This window comes from Crinia signifera, chromosome 4, assembly GCF_055691185.1.
Source record: "Crinia signifera chromosome 4, ASM5569118v1, whole genome shotgun sequence".
NCBI lineage: Eukaryota > Metazoa > Chordata > Amphibia > Anura > Myobatrachidae > Crinia > Crinia signifera.
The window spans coordinates 332,716,135-332,740,190 of NC_139220.1; the positions used below are offsets into that span (position 1 = coordinate 332,716,135).

General features: G+C 46.2%; 1 pseudogene across 1 annotated transcript in view; it reads right to left on the reverse strand.

The window, feature by feature from the left end:
* The window catches only part of LOC146076005 (uncharacterized), a 59,003-nt pseudogene that overhangs the window by 8,241 nt on the left and 26,706 nt on the right, over nt 1-24,056 (reverse strand). Inside the window, exon 2 of the transcript XR_014473676.1 lies at nt 14,591-14,706. The product of XR_014473676.1 is annotated as an uncharacterized LOC146076005 (transcript). The remainder of the gene's footprint in view (nt 1-14,590; nt 14,707-24,056) is intronic.

Sequence of the window (24,056 nt, forward strand, 5' to 3'; positions counted from 1 at the left end):
AAAACTACAACATCCTCAAACAAGACCCAATACTGAACCAATCCCTTCTAGTTGAACCCCCATTCATCTTCAAGAAGAACACCACTCTCAAAAAACTGGCTCCCAGCTTTTTGAAAAATATAGATCAGATTCCGGATTCTATGAACACATGGCTTCCAACCAAACCAAAGGGCTGCTATAAATGAAACACGTGCACACATATGATGAACACAAAGACTTATCAAGTTTCACAAAAAGAAAAACCTTATGTCCTAACACAATTCATAAACTGTAACTCCACTTATATCATATATGTTCTGAGGTGTAACCATAACCTTCACTATGTAGGTCGCATGACCAGATAACTAAAAATTAGGTTCCTTGAGCACCGACAAAATATTATGAAAGGGATTCTAATGCATAGTGTATCAAAACACTTCTTCCTTCACCATAATATGGACCCCTCAGAATTGAAAATTGTCGGGATAGAACACATTGCCCCAACACCAAGATGGGGAGACCTCTTTAGAAGCCTTGCCCGTCAGGAGGTCTTCTGGATGCATCAACTAGGTTCAATTCATCCAGGAGGCCGAAAGGAGTCTGTTGAACTAAATATTCTATTATGAGTTTGCCTAACTAAGCTATCTGTTAATAATTAAACCTATTTTCGATATAGCCCCACTCCCCCCACTTTTTCTCCCTTCCTCCCCCTCCCCTTTTTTCTCTCCCCCCTCCCCTTCCCTGCTTTCTCAAAGGAGAAAATGACTGAGATAAAAAAAAGTGAAAAAGGAACCTTTACAATAAATAAATAAATGATGCATAGAATTTATAATATAAATATTAATAAAAAATAAACAACTGATTAGGAAAATATTTTTTCTGTCATAAATCACTATTTACTAAGATTATGCAAAATAAATCCATATTAAGACAGTTTGAGCTGTTAGAACACTAATCATTCACCACCACCCCCCCCCCCTCTCTCTCCCCATTTTTTCCCTTCTGTATATTTTGATAGGAAATGTGTCAGTTAAAGGACTTGAATGGAAATAATTGTTCACCGATAACACAATCTCACATCAAAAATATTTCATACAAATATTGTATATTTGTATTATAAGAATCTGCCACTGTATACATAAAATTAAAATCTCTTCTTTTTCACTTTCAACAATAATTCTTTGCAAAGACCCTTTTTTTGTACATGTATCCTTATATATCCAAAATGGGACGCATATATGCCCCACTTCTGTCATCCTATAGTCCCATTAAAGCCCCACTTCCGGCAGCCAAACCATAGTGTTATGCAGGGCACTATTCCTGGGAACTAGAGATGGATCGTTCACGAACGAACCGGATCTTTTGAACGGCTCCCATTCAAGAACGAATGAGCCGCCGACCCCAAAAAGGTGATCCGTTTCAGTTTACAATGCATTTTCCTGATCTCAGTGCTGCCACCTGTGGCAGCTGAGATGTACTACCTCTGTAGACTGAGTACAGTGCTGTGACTACAAGTGATAGAAAGATTAGTAGCATCTAATAATAAACACAAACTCAAATGCATACTGGCTAATGCAAGAAGCTTAGCAGGAAAAATTGGGGAACTAGAGGCAGTGGCCATTAGGGACGATTATGACATTATTGGTATAAGAGAAACCTGGTGTAATGAGTCACACGATTGGGCGTTAAGCATGGAGGGATATACACTTTACAGGAAAGACAGGGAAAATAGAAGGGGCGGGGGGGTGTGCCTTTATGTAAAAAAGGACTTAATATCTTGTGGGCAAATTATGATCTCAGATACAGAAGAAGATAACTCGGAGGCCGTGTGGGCAGAGATAACTGATAAAAATAAAAAACCCAATAATAAAATTTTATTAGGGGTATGCTACAGACCACCAAACGTGAACGATAGGGATGAGTCTCTACTCCTAAACCAAATAAAAAAATCATCAGATCAGGGGCAGGTAATAATAATGGGGGATTTTAATTTACCAGATATTGACTGGAAAAATGAGACATGTAAATCATCTAAAAGCAGTGGGTTCCTAAGCTTGCTCAAGGATCAGTTTATCACTCAAACGGTAGATGCTCCAACCCGTAATGGGGCACTATTGGACTTAGTATTAACTAATAACATAGATTTAGTTTCAAACACCAGAGTAATTGAACACCTAGGGAACAGTGACCACAACATGGTCTCACTGGAAATCAACTTCCGAAAACCTAAATATAATACAGGACTGGGTAAAGTACTAAACTTCAGAAAAGCTAATTTCATTTTATTCCGGGAAGCTCTAAAAGAAATTAACTGGGGAGAGTTATTCGAAGGAAAGAATACAGAGGAAATGTGGGATACATTTAAAAATGTACTAGAATCACTAACTACTAAATACATTCCAAAAGTCAACAAGGGTAAATTTAACAAAAAAAAGCCAACATGGTTGGACAAAAAAGTAAGGACAGCGATCAACAATAAAACAAAAGCGTTTAAGTTCTATAAAAATAACGTAAATGAGGAGACGTTCATCAAGTATAAAGAAACAAACAAAACTTGTAAAGAAGTAATCAAAGTAGCTAAAAGGGAAAACGAAGAGCGTATAGCCACAGAAAGCAAAACTAAACCCAAGAAGTTTTTCAAGTACATAAACAGCAAGCGAATAATTAAAGAGAACATAGGCCCACTAACAGATATCAACGGTAAAAAATTTGCAGAAGATAATGAAAAAGCGGAAGTGTTAAATAAGTTCTTCTCATCAGTATTTACTAGGGGAGAGCAGTTAGTGGAAAGCACAGATACCTCAACTGGGACAAACAAACCGGACCTCAATATGGATCTCTCGACCGAGGATATAATTTTGAGGCTCAGCAAAATAAAAACTAACAAATCACCAGGGCCAGATGGTATACATCCTAGGGTACTAATGGAGTTAAGGGAGGAACTTGCGACCCCTCTATATTGCATATTTGATAATTCACTATCAACAGGTATGGTACCAAAAGACTGGAGAATAGCAGAGGTAGTGCCAATATTTAAAAAAGGTAAAAGGGATGACCCTGCAAATTACAGGCCTGTGAGTTTAACATCAATAGTGGGTAAAATATTTGAGGGCATTTTAAGGGATGGTATCCTGGAATACTTAGACCTTCATAGTTTACTTAGTATTAACCAACATGGGTTTGTGAAAAATCGTTCCTGCCAGACAAATTTAATGGGCTTCTATGAGGATGTCAGCAAAAACCTTGATAATGGAAGCGCAGTAGATGTGGTCTTCCTTGATTTTGCAAAAGCTTTTGATACAGTACCACACAAGAGGTTGATAAATAAAATGGTGGACCTGGGACTAGGTGCAAATATCTGTAGATGGGTAGGGAACTGGCTGTGTAATAGAGAACAAAGAGTGGATGTGAACAGTGCAGTATCAACTATGATACCAGTACTAAGTGGAGTGCCACAGGGTTCGGTACTGGGGCCCATCTTGTTTAACATTTATATTAACGATATCGGGATGGGGATTCTCAGCGATGTATCCATCTTTGCTGATGACACAAAATTGAGTAGAGTTATTGAATCAACAGAGGATGTGAACATACTTCAAAATGATCTTAACAAACTAGATGAGTGGGCTAAAAAGTGGAAGATGAGGTTCAATGTGGATAAATGCAAGGTTATGCATCTTGGGAGACGTAACCAGTGTGCAAGTTACAACCTAAGCGGGGAGGCATTAGGTACTTCAGCACTTGAAAAGGATCTAGGAGTCCATATAGATAATAAGCTGGGGTGCAGTGTTCAATGTCACATTGCAACAAAAAAGGCCAACAGAATTCTAGCATGTATTAAAAGGGGCATAGAAACTAGGGACTCAAAAGTAATTATGCCACTGTACAAGGCATTGGTTAGACCGCATCTTGAATATGGAGTACAGTTCTGGGCTCCACACTATGAAAAGGACATCATAGAATTGGAAAAAACCCAAAGAAGAGCAACAAAACTAATCAGGGGAATGGAGAATTTAAGCTACGGGGAGAGATTAAGCAAGCTAGGACTATTTACACTTGAGAAGAGACGTTTAAGGGGGGACATGCTCAATATGTACAAATATATCAGGGGCCAATATAAGGAACTCTCAAGCACTCTTTTTACTGCAAGAAAGGAATCTAGGACGCGAGGGCACGAATTTAGATTAGAGGAAAGAAAATTTCGTTCCCTCAAAAGAAAAAATTTCTTTACGGTCAGAGCAGTCAAACTTTGGAACTCTCTTCCTGGAGAGGTGGTGTTGGCGGATACAATAAATACGTTCAAAATAAGGTTGGACAAGCATTTATTGGATAAAAATATCCAGGGGTACTAATAAGAACCATAATCTGTCTTTTACAAGGGATAAGCTATTAAAACGTAGGTTGAACTAGATGGACGCAAGTCTTTATTCAGCCTTATCTACTATGTAACTATGTAACTATGTAACTATGTAATTAGCTGCTGCTGCCAGGGATGGCCATCGGTGCAGACGCCATCGATGGTTGCCATCGATGGCGATTCTGCACCCAGCCATCGATCAGTGTTTTTACTCGGTCATGTATATTCCCCCTTTTTTTAAAAGCGAGTCGAGGATCCGTCTAAAAGATACGTATCTTTTCACTGAGAGCCCATCTCTACTGGGAACACCCGCACTTACACGGAAGTCGAATGACGCACTTCCGTCCTTGGCGTGTGCGCTGTATACACTTCTGGTCACCGGGTGCATGCTCCTTCACTTCTCTGGAGGGAGAATGAAGTGCGGCATTCCTGCTAACACTTCCACCCCACTTGGTCAACTAACCTATAGAAAGAGTAAATAAACGCCGCACTGTTTGGTGGCGTTTTTTTCGGGAATCCCCAGACGTGAATGTATAACAGCCAATACAGGCTAACAATACTAACAACACCTGTAAGAACACAGATTATTGCGAGACTAGCCGGGACACATGACCTCTGTCCACCAATGAATCACCACCATAATATTAGAAATATCCTTAAACAACTCCCATTCTAGAAAGTTTATAAAAAAAACATTATGTATGTTGTTGATATGAATGTACTTTGCCTCCTTTTCATTCTTATGTACCATGTGACCATGTATCATGTGATCAATTACTACTTCCTGAAGCAGTATAAATACCCCCCTGGGAACAAACACACCCTATCCTTTGGTAAAGCTGTGGAATACAGCGAAACGCGTCAGCCATGCCACCCAGACCCTATTGAAGGAGTACTACCCAGATTCCTGGCATTTGTTTTCCTGTCACTCTCGATTGGGACCTATCCGAACCAGCCCTTTATTGGAAACCTCCACTAGTTCCAGAACAGGAGCCGTATCTCCATTTACTGCCAGCGCCTTGCACCTTTCAAGTTAATTTGGACATCCACTTGGACAGCATAACACAGGACGACTACCCACCAGTGGACGGTAAAACAAACACCCCCTCACTCAATAATTTGGGTATGATGTAAAAAGGGCATAATATGAACAGACTGATCCCACAAATATTGCCACATATCCCCCCTACTACACCAGGAATCATGGGACATTAGTCTAGTGCACTAGCATTTTTTTTATAATTTTTATATATTTTTTTATTTTTATTTTTTCATTTTATTATCACCCCACTATCAACGCGAACCCGAAGCGTGGCGAGCGCAGCGACCTTTTCATACCCCCACTATCCACGTCGGCGTGGAGTTGAGAATAGAAAGTGTGGCGAGAGCAGCGAGCCACCGAGCCCGAAGCGTGGCGAGCGCAGCGAGCCCCGCGAGGGGACGCTGACACTTGTGAAGCCCGCGAGGGGACGTGGATACCTGTGAAGGTATTCGTGTCCACTCGCCACGCTACGGGCTCAGTGGCTCGCTGCGCTCGCCACACTTTCTATTCTCCACGCCAACGTGGATAGTGGGGGTATGAAAAGGTCGTAGGACGCGTACCGCTGCGCTCGCCACGCTTCGGGTTTGCGTTGATAGTGGGGGTGGTACAGCCTGAAAAATGACATTTGGGGGCCATTGAACATGTTTGATCCAAATTTCAATGCATTCTGTTAAAAATCGCATGCGATCAAATCGCATGCGCTGCGATCGCATGCGATCAAATCACATGCGCTGCGATCGCATGCGATGCAGGTTTTTTACTATGCGATGGACATCGTGGGAGCCATGATTGTACACAAGTACCGGATCTTCTACTAACATGGCCTGAAGATCCACGTACAAGGCCCTTCAAGGCCAGTCTGGTGCTCCAGTATTGCCTCTCATCTTAGACTTCGCACTCTCTTTAGGACCCTTGCGAGCAAGGGGATTGGAGGAAAGATATACACTACATTACGCTCTGTGTACCTCACTGGCAGTTGATATACGCAACCGTTGTTGCATTTTCCGACTGGACATGTATTGCTTGGCCTCTCAGCAGAGAGCCAGCCTGCAGAAGAGTACACTGCTCTTAATTCCAAGTTGTTTACATGCAACTTGTATTCCCGCAGAGTCTACTTGCCCTAGAAGTGTACCCTTATGTCACTTCCCCCCAACCTAGCAGACTGGTGTCTGTCATGAGTAGAATCCAGTCCTGGAGCCCAAAAATCGGTCCCACCAACAGGTTGGAAGACTGAAACCACCACTGCAGAGATAGCTTGGCTTGAGACGACAGACTTATCCTCTTGTGCATGTGGAGGTGTGAGCTGGACCACTTGCTCAGCACATCCAATTGGAAAATACTGGAGTGGAATCTCCCATATTGGATTGCCTAGAAGGATGCCACCATCTTGCCCAGTAACCTGATACACTGATGGACTGAAATGAGGTCCTGAGCAAGAGCTTCTGCTCTCAGTTACTGAAGTGCTATCACCTTGTCCTCAAGGAGGCATACCTTCTGGTCCACTGTTTCCAAGATCATCCCCAGAAATTGGATACATATGCTCAGGACCAAGGAGGAGTTTGGTAGATTCAAGAGCCACCTGCGCATTGACAGCACCTGTATGGTATGATTGATTGCGAGAATATATTCACCCTCCGACCTTGCTTTTAGCAGTAGGTCATCCTGGTAGGGACTCACATTTATCCCTTGTGACCTGAGCAGGAGCATCATTTCTGCCATCACCTTCGTGAAGATGCACCGAGCTGTTCACAGTATGAAAGTCGAGACTTGGAACTGATAATCCCGTAGGGCCCGCAATGACTCCATCCTGAGTTTGAACACCTTTAGATAGGGGTTAAAGGATTTCAGATTCAGGATTGGCCTGACCGAACCATCTGGCTTTGGTACCACAAAGAAGTAGGAGTAATGCCCCAGACCCCGTTCCTGCAATGGGACAGGTACTATGACCCAGGATTGCATCAGCTTTGTGATTGCTTGCTGCTGGATCACCTTGTCCTTCACAGTTGCTGGAAGTCCTGACCTGAAATATCTTCAGGGAGTCGATCTGTTGAACTCCAGTCTGTAGCCGTGTGAAATAAGATCCATGAAACCTAGGCACGAGGCATCCCACATGTGACTGAAGTGCAACAGTCAAGCTCCCACCATGAGCATTTCTCTGGGTGGGTGAACACCGTAATGCAGAGGGCTTAGACGCAGCTGCACTTGAGCTATGGTCTTGGGTCCCCAACATCAGAGCCTTTCTGAATTTTTCTCATGGAACTCTATTGGCATTGTTACATAGTTACATAGTAGGTGAGGCTTATAAAGGCTTGCGTCCATCTAGTTCAGCGGTGGCCAACCCGCGGCTCGCGAGCCGCATGCGGCTCGCCACGCTGAAATTTGTGGCTCCCATCAGGGTTTTGAATTTGGCACCAATTCGGCTGCCAATTCAAAACGCCGCATCGGCAGCCAATAGGAAACGGCCGCGGCGAGGCAATCAGCGCTTGCCGCACCGTTTCCACCCCGCCCCCGGCGTCTGACATCAGACGCCAGCGGGAGGGCGAGATGTCTCCATGCCGGCGGAGCGCAGGAGCGCTCCTGAAGAGGCGAGAAGCCGCCGGAGGACGGCGCAGAAGACGGCGGCGGGGAGAACAGTTCCGGCGCCGCTGAAGAGGCCAGAAGACGCCGGGATCAAGACAGAAGATCTCCGGCGCCTTCTGGAAGAACAAAGAAGATGGCTCCCGGAGAGGCCAGCGGGGGTGGGAAGCAAAAGAGCTAACGAAGCTCCCCCCAGCGGCCTATCCCAACACCAGGTAGGGGCCTTTGGTCTCCTACCCCCCATCCACCCTAGACCACCGGGTGTCAGGCACTAGGCCCGTGGGCACATTCAGGCCCTTCCGGCCTGTGGGCGCATTAGTCGGGCCTTCCTGGCCCGTGGCTCATTTGTTTGTTGGGCCCTCCTGGCCCTCTAGGTGGGGCTTTTAGTTAGGAAGCTGGGCCCTCCAGCATAGGTGTTGCACTGTGGGCAACACCTGTGCTGGAGGGCCCAGCTTCCTAACTGTGGGGGCATATGATGTTTGGCACTGTGGGGGGCATATGATGTTTGGCACTGTGGGGGGCATATGATGTTTGGCACTGTGGGGGGCATATGATGTTTGGCACTGTGGGGGGCATATGATGTTTGGCACTGTGGGGGGCATATAATGTTTGGCACTGTGGGGGCATATAATGTTTGGCACTGTGGGGGCATATAATGTTTGGCACTGTGGGGGGCATATAATGTTTGGCACTGTGGGGGCATATAATGTTTGGCACTGTGGGGGGCATATAATGTTTGGCACTGTGGGGGGCATATAATGTTTGGCACTGTGGGGGGCATATAATGTTTGGCACTGTGGGGGGCATATAATGTTTGGCACTGGGGGGCATATAATGTTTGGCACTGTGGGGGGCATATAATGTTTGGCACTGTGGGGGGCATATGATGTTTGGCACTGTGGGGGGCATATGATGTTTGGCACTGTGGGGGGCATATGATGTTTGGCACTGTGGGGGGCATATGATGTTTGGCACTGTGGGGGGCATATGATGTTTGGCACTGTGGGGGGCATATGATGTTTGGCACTGTGGGGGGCATATGATGTTTGGCATTGTGGGGGCATATGATGTTTGGCATTGTGGGGGGCATATGATGTTTGTTATTGTGGGGGCATATGATGTTTGGCACTGTGGGGGGCATATGACTGGCACTGTGGGGGGCATATGATGTTTGGCATTCTGGGGGGCATATGATTGGCACTGGGGGGAATATGATGTTTGGCATTGTGGGGGGCATATGATGTTTGGCACTGTGGGGGGCATATGATGTTTGGCACTGTGGGGGGCATATGATGTTTGGCACTGTGGGGGGCATATCTGGCACTAGGGGCATAAAGTTTTGTCATGTGGCCACTCCCCTTGTGTCATATGACCACGTCCCTGGCCACTCCCCTGATCACACCCCTTTTTGGCGCGCGCGCCTTCGGCGCGCGCATGATGTTGGCTCTTTGGCTTGACCACCGATATTTTTCGGCTCTTTGCCTCTGACCGGTTGGCCACCCCTGATCTAGTTCAACCTATGTTTATAATAGTTTCTCCCTTGTTGTATAGTATGTTCCGATATTTTAAAGACAGATTATGTTACTTATTCGTACCCGTGGTACCCGTGAAAGTTTTTAATCAATAAATGTTTATCCAACCTTATTTTAAATGTATTTATAGTGTCTGCTGACACCACTTCTCCAGGAAGAGAGTTCCAAAGTTTGACTGTTCTGACTGTAAATAATTTTTTTTCTTCTAGATGAAGTAAATCTTTTTTCTTCTAATGTAAACTCATTCCCTCGCATCCTAGATTCCTGTCTAGCAGAAAAAAGGGTGTTTGACAGTTCCTTATAGTGGCCCCTAATGTATTTATACATATTGAGTATGTCTCCCCTAAACGTCTCTTCTCTAGTGTAAATAGTCCCAGATTGCTTAATCTTTACTCGTAGCTTATATTCTCCATTCCCCTAATAAGCTTTGTGGCTTTTCTTTGGATTTTTTCTAATTCTATGACATCCTTTTTATAGTGCGGGGCCCAGAATTGTACTCCGTATTCGAGGTGCGGTCTAACCAATGATTTGTACAGAGGTATAATTACTTTTGAGTCCCTAGTTTCCATGCCCCTTTTGATACATGCTAGAGTTTTGTTGGCCTTTTTTGTTGCTATATTACATTGAGCACTACACCCTAGTTTGTTGACATTGGAGGCACCTCTGACCTTTGGGCACAACCTGGAAGCCCAAAAGGACTGCTGGCTAGGTCCTGAGAAGGGACGGCAGACCTGCTTGGATGCCGTAGGGAGAAATGTACATTTCCCGGCAGTAGCCTTAGAAATCCAGTCATCTAATTCGCTCCCAAACAACCTTTCCCCCATAAAGAGTAGACACTCCACACTGCATTTTGAGTCAGTATCCGTGACCCATTGACGTAATCACAAGGCCCTCCATGCCAGTGCTCAGTATGCACTTGTTTGGCAGAGTATGTGAGTGCTTGTATCAGTCTGAGTGTGGAAGATAGAAAGAAAAAGACCCTTTTTGTTGGGGCACTCTTGTCAGACAATATGATTGTTATGATGGCGTTCAGTCAATTAGAGGGTTGTATAAGTCCTAGGAATCTAAGTGGTAATTTAGTGTTTATTGGGGTGTAGTAGGGGGAATTCCCCTATGGATTTTTTTCGTAAAACTTCGCTTTTATTAATTCTTTATAAGATAAGTCTATACATCACACACACACACACACACATACATAAGGACACACAAAACATATAATATTTACACTTCTTAGAAGAACACCTTTCAGGTTATGAGTTTATGTCCCCTTGCTTGGGTAGGATAAATTGTATAATCTTATTCGTCAGAATAGAGTTCAGTAGAAAAATCTACTGCAAATATTTGTGACACTTAGAGCATCAAAAAAATATTGGTTAAATATTTGCCCCTCCACTCCTCTCCTGCACCTCACTCTCCAATCACACACACACACGCACACGCACAGCTTAGTTTCACTTCAGGACTGTCTGACCTGGCTACACGACCTGCTCTATCACTTTCAGTTCAGGACTGCCTGACCTGGCTACACAACCTGCTCTATCACTTTCAGTTCAGGACTGCCGGGCTTGGCTACACAATCTGCTCTATCACTTTCAGTTCAGGACTGCCTGGCTTGGTTACACGACCTGCTCTATCACTTTCAGTTCAGGACTGCCTGGCTTGGCTACACAATCTGCTCTATCACTTTCAGTTCAGGACTGCCTGGCTTGGCTACGCAACCTGCTCTGTCACTTTCAGTTCAGGACTGCCTGGCTTGATTACACTGCCTGCTCTGTCACTTTCAGTTCAGGACTGCCTGGCTTGGCTACACGACCTGCTCTATCACTTTCAGTTCAGGACTGTCTGGCTTGGCTACGCAACCTGCTCTGTCACTTTCAGTTCAGGCCTGCCTGGCTTGGCTACACGACCTGCTCTGTCACTTTCAATTCAGGACTGCCTGGCTTGGCTACATAACCTGCTGTCACTTTCAGTTCAGGACTGCCTGGCTTGGCTACACGGCCTGCTCTGTCACTTTCAGTTCAGGACTGCCTGGCTTGGCTACACAACCTGCTCTATCACGTTTAGTTCAGGACTGCCTGGCTTGGCTACATGACTTGCTCTGTCATTTTCAGTTCAGGACTGCCTGGCTTGGCTACACGACCTACTCTGTCACTTTCAGTTCAGGACTGCCTGGCTTGGCTACACAACCTGCTCTGTCACTTTCAGTTCAGGACTGCCTGGCCCGGCTACACGACCTGCTCTATCACTTTCAGTTCAGGACTGCCTGGCTTGGCTACACGACCTGCTCTATCACTTTCAGTTCAGGACTGCCTGGCTTGGTTACACGACCTGCTCTGTCACTTTCAGTTCAGGACTGCCTGGCTTGGCTACACGACCTGCTCTGTCACTTTCAGTTCAGGACTGCCTGGCTTGGCTACACAACCTGCTCTGTCACTTTCAGTTCAGGTGTGCCTGGCCTGGCTACACGACCTGCTCTATCACTTTCAGTTCAGGACTGCCTGGCTTTGCTACGCAACCTGCTCTGTCACTTTCAGTTCAGGACTGCCTGGCTTGGTTACACGACCTGCTCTATCACGTTTAGTTCAGGACTGCCTGGCTTGGCTACACAACCTGCTCTATCACTTTCAGTTCAGGACTGCCTGGCTTGGCTACACGACCTGCTCTGTCTCTTTCAGTTCAGGACTGCCTGGCTTGGCTACGCAACCTGCTCTGTCACTTTCAGTTCAGGACTGCCTGGCTTGGTTACACGGCCTGCTCTGTCACTTTCAGTTCAGGACTGCCTGGCTTGGCTACGCAACCTGCTCTGTCACTTTCAGTTCAGTACTGCCTGTCTTGGCTACACAACCTGCTCTGTCACTTTCAATTCAGGACTGCCTGGCTTGGCTACATGACCTGCTGTCACTTTCAGTTCAGGACTGCCTGGCTTGGCTACACGGCCTGCTCTGTCACTTTCAGTTCAGGACTGCCTGGCGTGGCTACACGACCTGCTCTGTCACTTTCAGTTCAGGACTGCCTGGCTTGGCTACATGACCTGCTCTATCACTTTCAGTTCAGGACTGCCTGGCATGGCTACACGACCTCCTCTATCACTTTCAGTTCAGGACTGCCTGGCTTGGTTACAAGACCTGCTCTGTCACTTTCAATTCAGGACTGCCTGGCTTGGCTACACGACCTGCTCTGTCACTTTCAGTTCAGGACTGCCTGGCTTGGCTACACAACCTGCTCTGTTACTTTCAGTTCAGGTGTGCCTGGCCTGGCTACACGACCTGCTCTATCACTTTCAGTTCAGGACTGCCTGGCTTGGCTACAGGACCTGCTCTATCACTTTCAGTTCAGGACTGCCTGGCTTGGCTACGCAACCTGCTCTGTCACTTTCAGTTCAGGACTGCCTGGCTTGGTTACACGGCCTGCTCTGTCACTTTCAGTTCAGGACTGCCTGGCTTGGCTACGCAACCTGCTCTGTCACTTTCAGTTCAGGACTGCCTGTCTTGGCTACACAATCTGCTCTGTCACTTTCAGTTCAGGTGTGCCTGGCCTGGCTACACGACCTGCTCTATCACTTTCAGTTCAGGACTGCCTGGCTTGGCTACACGACCTGCTCTATCACTTTCAGTTCAGGACTGCCTGGCTTGGTTAAACGACCTGCTCTATCACTTTAAGTTCAGGACTGCCGGGCTTGACTACGCAACCTGCTCTGTCACTTTCAGTTCAGGACTGCCTGGCTTGGTTACACGGCCTGCTCTGTCACTTTCAGTTCAGGACTGCCTGGCTTGGCTACGCAACCTGCTCTGAAACAGGACTGCCTGTCTTGGCTACACAACCTGCTCTGTCACTTTCAGTTCAGGTGTGCCTGGCCTGGCTACACGACCTGCTCTATCACTTTCAGTTCAGGACTGCCTGGCTTGGCTACGCAACCTGCTCTGTCACTTTCAGTTCAGGACTGCCTGGCTTGGTTACACGACCTGCTCTGTCACTTTCAGTTCAGGACTGCCTGGCTTGGCTACACAACCTGCTCTGTCACTTTTAGTTCAGGACTGCCTGGCTTGGCTACACGACCTGCTCTGTCACTTTCAGTTCAGGACTGCCTGGCTTGGCTGCACAACCTGCTCTGTCACTTTCAGTTCAGGACTGCCTGGCTTGGCTACACGACCTGCTCTGTCTCTTTCAGTTCAGGACTGCCTGGCTTGGCTACACGACCTGCTCTGTCACTTTCAGTTCAGGACTGCCTGGCTTGGCTACACGACCTGCTCTGTCACTTTCAGTTCAGGACTGCCTGGCTTGGCTGCACGACCTGCTCTGTCACTTTCAGTTCAGGACTGCCTGGCTTGGCTACACGACCTGCTCTGTCACTTTCAGTTCAGGACTGCCTGGCTTGGCTACACGACCTGCTCTGTCACTTTCAGTTTAGGACTGCCTGGCTTGGCTACACGACCTGCTCTGTCACTTTCAGTTCAGGACTGCCTGGCTTGGCTACACAACCTGCTCTGTCACTTTCAGTTCAGGACTGCCTGTCTTGGCTACACAACCTGCTCTGTCACTTTCAGTTCAGGCCTGCCTGGCTTGGCTACACAACCTGCTCTGTCACTATCAGTTCAGGACTACCTGTCTTGGCTACACGACCTGCTCTGTCACTTTCAGTTCAGGACTGCCTGGCTTGGCTGCACGACCTGCTCTGTCACTTTCAGTTCAGGCCTGCCTGGCTTGGCTACACAACCTGCTCTGTCACTTTCAGTTCAGGACTGCCTGTCTTGGCTACACAACCTGCTCTGTCACTTTCAGTTCAGGCCTGCCTGGCTTGGCTACACAACCTGCTCTGTCACTATCAGTTCAGGACTACCTGTCTTGGCTACACAACCTGCTCTATCACTTTCAGTTCAGGACTGCCTGGCTTGGCTACACAACCTGCTCTATCACTTTCAGTTCAGGACTGCCTGGCTTGGCTACACAACCTGCTCTGTCACTTTCAGTTCAGGACTGCCGGGCTTGGCTACAGAACCTGCTCTGTTACTTTCAGTTCAGGACTGCCTGGCTTGGCTACACGGCCTGCTCTATCACTTTCAGTTCAGGACTGCCTGGCTTGGCATAAAAAGCTGCTCTGCTCACCTTACTCTCCCGTATCGCAGTGTCCCACATACACCGGAGGGGAGAGGAGGATCCGGTTATGTTTCTGCCTCCAGTTACAGAGATCATACAGCAGTCACGGCAATACAGATCTGCACCTGAGTATAAGGAGACAATGGTTATAGGAATAACTCACATATACTGGTGTAAATTGGCAGCACTCACAGACTGGTCTCAGTAAGTCACATAGTCCGTCACCTCATATAACGTTTCCCTTTATTCCAACCGTCGTCAGACACAACGGTATAAATGTTACCTTCCGGTGTAGGTTCAAAGAGCGTGAATCTGCCCTGAATTTCCGTTCTTCTCTTAATTAACAGAGTGTATCCATCACCATGGTAACTGTAAATAATCAATACTGATCTAAGAGCACATCGTTTAGCTTATATTATACGGGTAGAGATACAAAGCTCGGAGAAGTTTTACAGCGATTTGGGCCAATTTCATCCATCTCCGATGGATCGGGCTGAGAAATTGGCCCAAACTAGATGTGTACAGATGGGGCCACTCTCATTAGAGTGGCTCCCATCGTGCTGTCCGACAGAACGGGGTGCCCACACATCCTAACCCACCAGCTACTGAGATATGGTGAGCTGGTGGCACGGTGGAGAATGGCCCCATCTGTATGACATGCCATCGGATCCGATGCGATGCCCTGTGCATATCAGGCCTAAGTCGAAGGTCGGACCTGCATGCGGGGAACAGGGGTCGCATGTGATACATCACTTGTGAAAGGGCTGCATACAATATATCATATGTGTTCCTGCCACATAGGAAGCTCCCGGCTTTTCCTTACCCTCTTATCCTTTGAACTATGCTATAGATATACTGATATACTGTAATATTTCTCAGTAACATTGAAATTGGCATTTTGAGTGTATTAATTTGGCAATTACAGGTCCTGAATAAACAGAACAGTACCTCCACATATCAATTGCTTTGAATTCCTTCATATGTGATAAAAAAGCTACTTTGCAGAAACAATTGTTTCAATTTGCCTTTATATTGGATACTGCTTAGATAGTTTAAAACAAACTGCTTAAAAATCCTGTTTGATACATTCCAAGTGGCTCTATACATAGATCTCGCATTTTGGGTGTATTCATTTGATAAATAGAGATTCTGAATAAACAGAAACAAGTACCTCTGTATATCAATTGTTTTAAATTGCTTCATGTGTGCTGAGAAAGCAACTTTTTATAAACGATTGTATCAAATTGCCTTCATGTGTAATACTGTTTAGATAGTTTAAACAAACTGTTTTAAAAATCCGATTTGACGCATTCTAAGTGGCTCTATACATAGATCTCTATACTACAACGGTTCTCTCATTCTGACAGCTAGAAACGCTGCCAGAGCATCAGAAAATAGGGATTACAGCCAGTTCAGAACAGCAGAAACCGCTACCTGTCTCTATGGGCCTTATTCTGGTCGGTGCGGACGGAGCCGAATATGCAGCCAGGACCGTGCGTACTAAACCCCGCCTTTCGTACGGATCGCTCACTCCATCCGAATACGGTAAGCTGCTGACCGCAAGGAGCACGAGTGTATTTCTCATGAATACACCTCCTTCATCTCTGGGAACCTCCCCCATCATTCGATGGTCGAATGCAGGACCGAGTGGCCAGGCAGCTCCCGCAACCTCAGACCACACGGGCATTTCTTCGTGCAAAAGCAGGGATCTGGGCGGGCAGCTGACATCCGGCAATGTCATATGTCCGCCCCCTACACATGCGTCACGACCGCATTACCATACGTACGCCCAGCGTTTTCATGGGAACGCCCATGAAACGCGGGGTGTAAACATATGGTAATGAGCCCAAACAGCCCTTCACGCCCCTCTCCACCCCCGGTTCGTAGTGTACACATTTCATGCGGAATGTGGCCGTGCGTCCCGTTCGCACATGCGCAGACACAAAACATCGGCGGCACGAACGCACGCGGATATTACCGCACCAACCAGAATAAGGGCCTATAATTTATATATCTGCTTATATAGCAGATGTCAAATTGCAGAACAGATACTCTCTAATTTCCCAGACTCTCTCTATCTATAGGGGACATATACAGTGATATAAATCCCTACCCTACATTTATCAGACAGCCGAGCGGACACTCTGCACTGCAATAATTGTACAGGAGGAGACAGGAAGACCTGAACAGTGCATTTACTGCTGCCGGCCACAAGGGGACATTATGGAGCCAAATGCAGAGACCAACCAATCAGATTCTGTCTACCATTCCTCTAATGCAGTGGTAGCCAACCCTAGCCCTCGAGAGCTACCAACAGTGCACATTTTCCAGACAACCTAGCTGCTGCACAGCTGCACTCATTAATCACTGACACATTTTAAAAGATCCACAGATGGAGCTAATTAGCTCACTTGTGATTCTGTGAGGAGACCTACAAAACATGCACTGTTGGTAGCTCTCGAGGACTAGGGTTGGCTACCCCAGTTCTAGAGGGTGCTAAATAAATAAGAAGTGGATTCTGATTGGTTGCCCATTAGGGTGACCAACTCATCCCTTTAATCTGGGACACATATTAATTACACAGGTTCTGTGGCTGGCTTTCACCTGGTTTTAAACTGCCACACCTCAAGACTCCATTTCACCTGGTTTTAAACTGCCACAAAACCTGTGTAATTAATATGTGTCCCGGATTAAAGGGATGAGTTGGTCACCCTATTGCCCATAGCAACATCACATGTAAAGTAGACTACACATCTTAGTAAATTCCCCCCATTCAGTCTCTCCTTGCGCTTTATCGCAAGGCTTTGCCGTCTAGGTTTGCATCTCTACCTGTATAGTATAAGCCAATCAATGTGCTCTTAAGATTAGTATTGCTTATTTACAGTTACCATGGTGATGGATACGCTCACCGGACACTGCTGTCTCTGCACACAGATGGGTCTAACCATTAAGAGAACAGTGGAAATCCGGAGTGGATTCACGCTCTGTGGGGGAAGGTCACTAAGATGGGAGTTTCTATTTCACATGAGCTGTATTACTGGACTGCGGCCATTGTGAACCCTTTGAAGTTGGTCATACTAAGATCTGCTGCAGGTTAGGACTCCTGCGGTATGCCATCATTGGTGGTGGATGTTTTTGCCATTTCAGACCTGGATCCCTCGTAATCGTGGGCCAATGTTTTTGATAAATGCCGTTGGCTGTCTGTGCTGTGTGATCAAAAGTATTCACATGTACCATTCTCTGATCTTTCGTATCTTGTGTCTTTGGTGTTGGTGAACGATACGGAGCTTTTGCTTTATGAAGACATTGTTCAATTGTTTTTGGTGCAAATCCTCTCTCTAGAAATCTAAACTTCATTTCATTTAGTAGTATCACTAAAAGTTCCTCTGGGGAGTTTGTTCGTAAAACCCGTAAAAATTGGGAAATCAGTAAATTTTACTTTAGTTGTACCAGATGCTGGCTGGTGGCTTGTAGCAAGGTGTCCCTATCAGTTGTTCACAATGGCTGCAGGCCAATAAACCTGGATGTGTGTGATACAAAGGATGCACTACTTGTAGTAGTGCAATGCTGATTGGAGGGACATTGGCACATCCACTAACTGGAAAGCGGATAAAGATCCGATATCGACTAACACGTACTTTGGCATTTGCTATATACATGCTGAGATGTCCCTGTGGGTCATATTATGTAGGGATGACTACAAGACCATTCCGAGATCGCATGGCCAACCACAGGTATACTATCAGACTGGCTTTAGAGACTGGTAAAATGGATAAACCAGTGGCAAAACATTGTCTGGAAAATGGACACCAAGAAGCCAGCATTAAATCAATGTTGAGTGACCATGTATCCAAACCAATTCATGGTGGGGACCGAACAAGAACTTTACGGCAACGCAAAGTGAAATCGATCTACACACTGGACACTGTAGCCCCGCAAGGCCTAAATGAAAATAGTCCATTAAATTGCTTCTGGTGATGGAGATGGACCTGGAACACATCCAGTTTTCTATTTTCTATTTTTTGAATATGTTTGTTGGTACTAATGGTGTGGGGGACCGAATAGCACTAGACTAATAACATCCCTGTAAGAAAGTATATCTATATATACAAATAAAGATCCAAATCAACCGGCACTCTCTAGTAGCTCAAATGACAATAGGCCCCAATGCCCGAAGAAAAATTATGCAAATGTCCAAAAGAACAGCACTCAGGAGGCAGTTATTAAACAAAACAACAAGTCTGTAATAAAGAACGAGCTTTCGGGGTGTGACCCCCTTCATCAGGTACAGACCTGATGAAGGGGGTCACACCCCGAAAGCTTGTTCTTTAATACAGACTTGTTTTTTTTGTTTAATTACTGCCTCCTGAGTGCTGTTCTTTTGGACATTTATATATACAAATATATATATTTTTTTGCATCTGGTGGGGCCAAGGATGGCCACACACATGCGAGCTCCCATCCACCGGAGCTTTCCTCCCCGGCCACCGGAGACGGGGAACCTTGCAGAAGGGAGAGGACGAGCACGAAGGAGGCAGAGAAAGAGGTGGAAGGGAGGTGGAGAAGGAACAGAGGGCGCCAGAGTGTGGCAGCATCCACGGCCCCACCAGAGGAGTCCACCGCGGCCTCCAGCAGGATCCCCTGGCCCTTATTATTATTATTATTATTATTATTAATTTGATTTTTATATTTATTTTTATTTTACTTATTTTGTGGGGCATGCACATTAGCAATATTCACAATACAAGCGCTTGATTTTGTTACATAAAAGTATCCAGGATCCCCTGGCCGCTTCACCCGGCTGTGACGCGCGGGAGTAAGCTCAGCCCCCCGCAATGAGGGAAGAGGAGTCCCCCGGCTGGACCAGAAGGACCCCCCGGCCGTGGCAAACATGGTCTTCTGGCCTGCAGGCACCCACCAGTCTGCAGGATCCTGTCTGCCCCCACCCGAGGCTTCAGTTCCAGGCAAACCCTTTACCAGGAAGGTGTTTGGGTATCAAAATGAGTATCAACAGTCTTATTATCCCAGTTATTTAGCCAATGAGAGGAAGTGATGTCATCCCCTAGCCCTATTTAACCCTCATCAGAGAATAGAGCAGTCTCATTCGGACAGAGCCTGTGACCAGAGCACACTCATTGAAGGGTAAGCAACCTAAATTGACTATTGCAGATAGTATGTAGAACTTTGCATAACTGATATATGCTTGTAATGAATTAATCTGTAGTTTGTTATGTATTCCTACCAGATGTTACATTTATGGGGATTTAATTATGTCAGATTCCATCCCAATAGTACTGAGAATAAGTCACCCAAATCTAATTCTCCCTGCACAAGTTACATCTGCCCCCCTGCAGTGCACATGGTTTTGTCCATCTAAGAAGGAATTTGTCAGAAAGAGTGAACCAAAATAACCCTCTTAGTCCCAGTAAGTGGTTTTACACTAATACCCCTTTTACACCAAGAAATAACCCAGGTCGGACCCAGGTCAGCGTTGGTGTAAAAGGGGTCAACCCAGGTCCAGTAACACTGGTCTCCTACCCAAGTCCTGACCAGGGTTGAACACTGGTTGGGCCTGGGTCGTGGGCGGTGTAAATGGTACCAACCCAGGTTGGGACATCTGGGTAGTGCTGAAAGGATACCAGAAGTGCTGGACGCTTTTCCACAGTGCGCTGCAGTGGCAAAAGACAGCAGCCAGGAAGGATACGGGCAGTGCGCACAGAAATCATAATTGGATAATTGGATGCAGTATAATTTATATTATTATTATTTTTTTTTTTTTTTTTTGGGGGGGGGGGGGCGGGGACACATGGGAGATTCGATCTGCTGCTGCAGTGGAAGGGGCTGGGGAGAGCACATGGGTGATGCTGCACTTTTATACCGCTATGTGCGCTTGAGCAGTGAATAAAACTTTTTGAAAAATATTTTACTAAATAAAAAAAAAAAAACATTTTTTAATGCTAACTAGTCATGTCTTTTAATTTTTATTTTAAATCATTGAGGGAAAGTTGGATGGCAGTTTATCCTAAAATGGACTTTTTGAATGTCATCCATAGGGAAAAGCAGTGCTGACCCAGGTTCAGTGTAAACGGTGCAGATCTGGGTCCGACCTGGGTCACAGTGCTGTGTAAATGGGGTATGAAGCTGGGTCCAACCCTGAAAACTCCCATGTTCAAAGACCAGGGTCCGACCAGGGATTTGGGTGTAAAAGGGGTATAAATGGGGTATGAAGCTGGGTCCAACCCTGCAAACTCCCATGTTCAAAGATCAGGGTCCGACCAGGGATTTTGGTGTAAAAGGGGTATAAATGAAAAATTTGTACATAGGTACTGCCATTAAAGGGAGACCTTATCCACTAACGTAACATCAGACTGCAAATATATTAGCAGCATATCCAGGAGAAAGGTCTTCCGCTACCCAGCCGGTTGGTTTATCCACAGAAAACACACTAATTGGTACTTCTTTCATTTGTCTACTCAACCAATGGAGTGGGGCACTCCTCTCAAATAGTACATATGGCTTAACAAATAATCTCCATTTGAATGGGAGAATTAACTCCACGTTAGAGTAGGTGAAACCTATTTATGATAAGGAATAAACCTATTTATGATAAGGAATTCTCATTATCCCTTACTAGGTGTTATACTGTTTCAAGGACTCACTTACCACCTAATAGGAATTAATTCCTCTTGGGAAAGACTGCCTTATTAAATCCTTATGATCCGGTATGTAATTAACCACATTATCTTGTACCATAAATGGTATATCTGTTTTGCTGTTCCATGTCTGTTCGCCTGTCTCCATTTTCTCCCTTGATGTTTTTATCCATTTCATGTAAATAAATCATGACATATGTAGCCAGAAAATGTACTGTACCAGTATGCCATTATGTAGTCCATTTTTGTTTTTTACAATTTTTAAACAAATTTACATTCTAAATGTTATCACTTAATTTTGTAGTTAACCCCTGATGAAGTCCCTTTAAGGGCGAAACGCGTTGGGTTTCTTCTGCTGTTATCAAGCGTTTGAATTGTCTCAATGAAAACCATTAAGATCTGGATGACTTGTTGCCACTGTGTGGATTAAGAGACATTTTTTATACATTTTTTAAGTATTTGGACTCATTCTATATACTAGAGTGAATTCTATTAAGGATGGACTGATGAAATTGTGAAGATCATCACTAGTGGCGCCAACTCACAACTGTGCTCCCATATTCCCCCTCCAACAGGGGATCTTGTGAGATAGGCAGCCCCAACATACAAAAAATGACATCAATTCTCTGGGCGCGACACAAGAGTCTGCTTTCCATATATAGGACTCATGACAAAGGTCCTAGAGGTGGATCGAAATGTTGACCGGACAATTGTCTGCCATGCTGCCTGATTAAAAACACTTATGTAAGCGGCAAGACTGGTGAGTGACATATATATATATATATATATATATATATAGTGGTTTCCTTATAGAGGGCAGTCAGTGTCGTTAGTGCTATCACTAGTACGGGATGCAGTCATTAGGTCGACATAGGTCTAGATCGACATGGGAAAAGATGAACATGATTCTAGGTCAAAAGGTCATTAGTTTGACAGGTCATTAGTTTGACCGTGTCTAGGATGACATTCAAAAGGTTGACATGGGGGTTTTTCCACAGTTTTTTAACTGCCCTGTGCCGACAGGCGGTATTTCATACCCTACCATCCACTAGGGCACAGGTCTTCAACCTGTGGCCCTCCAGATGTTGTGGAACTACATGTCCCAGCATGCCCTGACAGTTTTGGCATGCTCTTATAGGAAAAAATGTGGCAATGCATGCTGGGACATGTAGTTTCACAACATCTGGAGGGCCACAGGTTGAAGACCCATGCACTAGGGCGTGGTGGGAGAATAAAATAGTGAGCTGAGTGTAGCGAGCGGATGTGGTGCACTATAAACTGTGTCCATGTCGAATGTGTTGACATTCGGGTAAAAAAAACAGTGAAAAAAACCCATGTCGACCTTTTGAATGTTGCTCGGATCCCGAGAAGGGGGGTCCGCAAATTGCGGGAGGGGGGATTGTGAGGGTCCCTGAATTGCGGGAGGGGGGGTCGCGGGGGTCCGCAAATCGCAGGAGGGGGGGGGTGCCGTGAATCACGGGAAGGGGGCGGCACGGGGGGGACGTGAATCATGGGAAGGGGGGGCTCCGCAAATTGCGGGAAGGGGGGTTGTGGGGGTCCGCAAATCGCGGGAGGGGGGCGGCACGGGGGGGACGTGAATCATGGGAAGGGGGGGGTCCGCAAATTGCGGGAAGGGGGGGGGCGAATTGCAGGAGGGGGTTGAGGGGGTCCGCGAATTTCGGGAGGGGGAGCGCGGGGGGGGTGTCATGAATCGCGGGGGGAGTGAATCATGGGAGGGGGGTAGTGGTGGTCTGCAAATTGCAGGAGGGGGGTTGTGGTGGTCCGTGAATTGCGGGAGTGGGGCCGCAAATCGTGAGAGGGGGGGTCGGCGTGAATCGCGGGAAAGGGGTCCTTAAAACGCAGGAGGGGGGCTGTGAATCGTGGTAGGGGGGTCCGCGAATTGTGGGAGGGGGTCACAGGGGGTGGTGTGAATCGCGGGAAGGGGGGGGTCACAGGGGTCCGCAAGTCATGAGGGGGGCGCGGGGGCCCACGAATCATGGGAGGGTGGGTCGCGGGGGTGCGGGCAGACCTGCCGCTCTCCTGGTGGCTGTGGAGTAATGGTGGATGGTGGCCCGTGTACTGTAGCCCTGGCTGGGTGGGGGAAGGTGATGTCAAGGGGTTGGTGGTGTGTATAACACTGGTCTTTTCCCTGGGGGGCGGGTTTGTGTATAACGCTTGGTGGGAACTTTGTGTGTATAACGCTGTCAATCACTCTTCTAATACCACCCAGCATTATACACAGTGGAGATGAGTGACAGATAAATATAATGAATGGCTAAATATTTAAGCAATACTATTTTTCTGGAAAAATAGGTCCAGGAACTCCAGGTCTGGGGGTGGATCAATTAAATAAAGTACATTTTTAGTTCCTGATGATGTCATATTTAATTAGAGGTTCAGGAACTGAGTTCCTGCTGGTTCCTGCTGAAAAATAGCACTGTATATGAGATATTCAGCATGGTCAGACTAATCACATACCTTGCTGGGTATTACAGACCCCTCATGACCACAGAAATCTGTGTAAAGGTGCCCACACACTAGAACATTTTTTGGCCGATTGGCCGATTTCCGATTAAATTGGCCGATATATCATCTGATGTTTACTGATAATCTGTCGAACATCGGCCGGTTTCGGTCCGATGCGCGCTCCCGTGGATCTTTTGCTAAATCTTCTGATCTTTCGTGCTGCATGAAAGATCAGATGATTTGACAAAAGATCTATAGGAACGTGCATGGGATCTTAAGAAAAATCTTTGGTAAAGAGGTGCGCTTGCCTGAAATCTTTTGTCTAGGACAGACAAAAGATTTGAAGGCTAATTTAT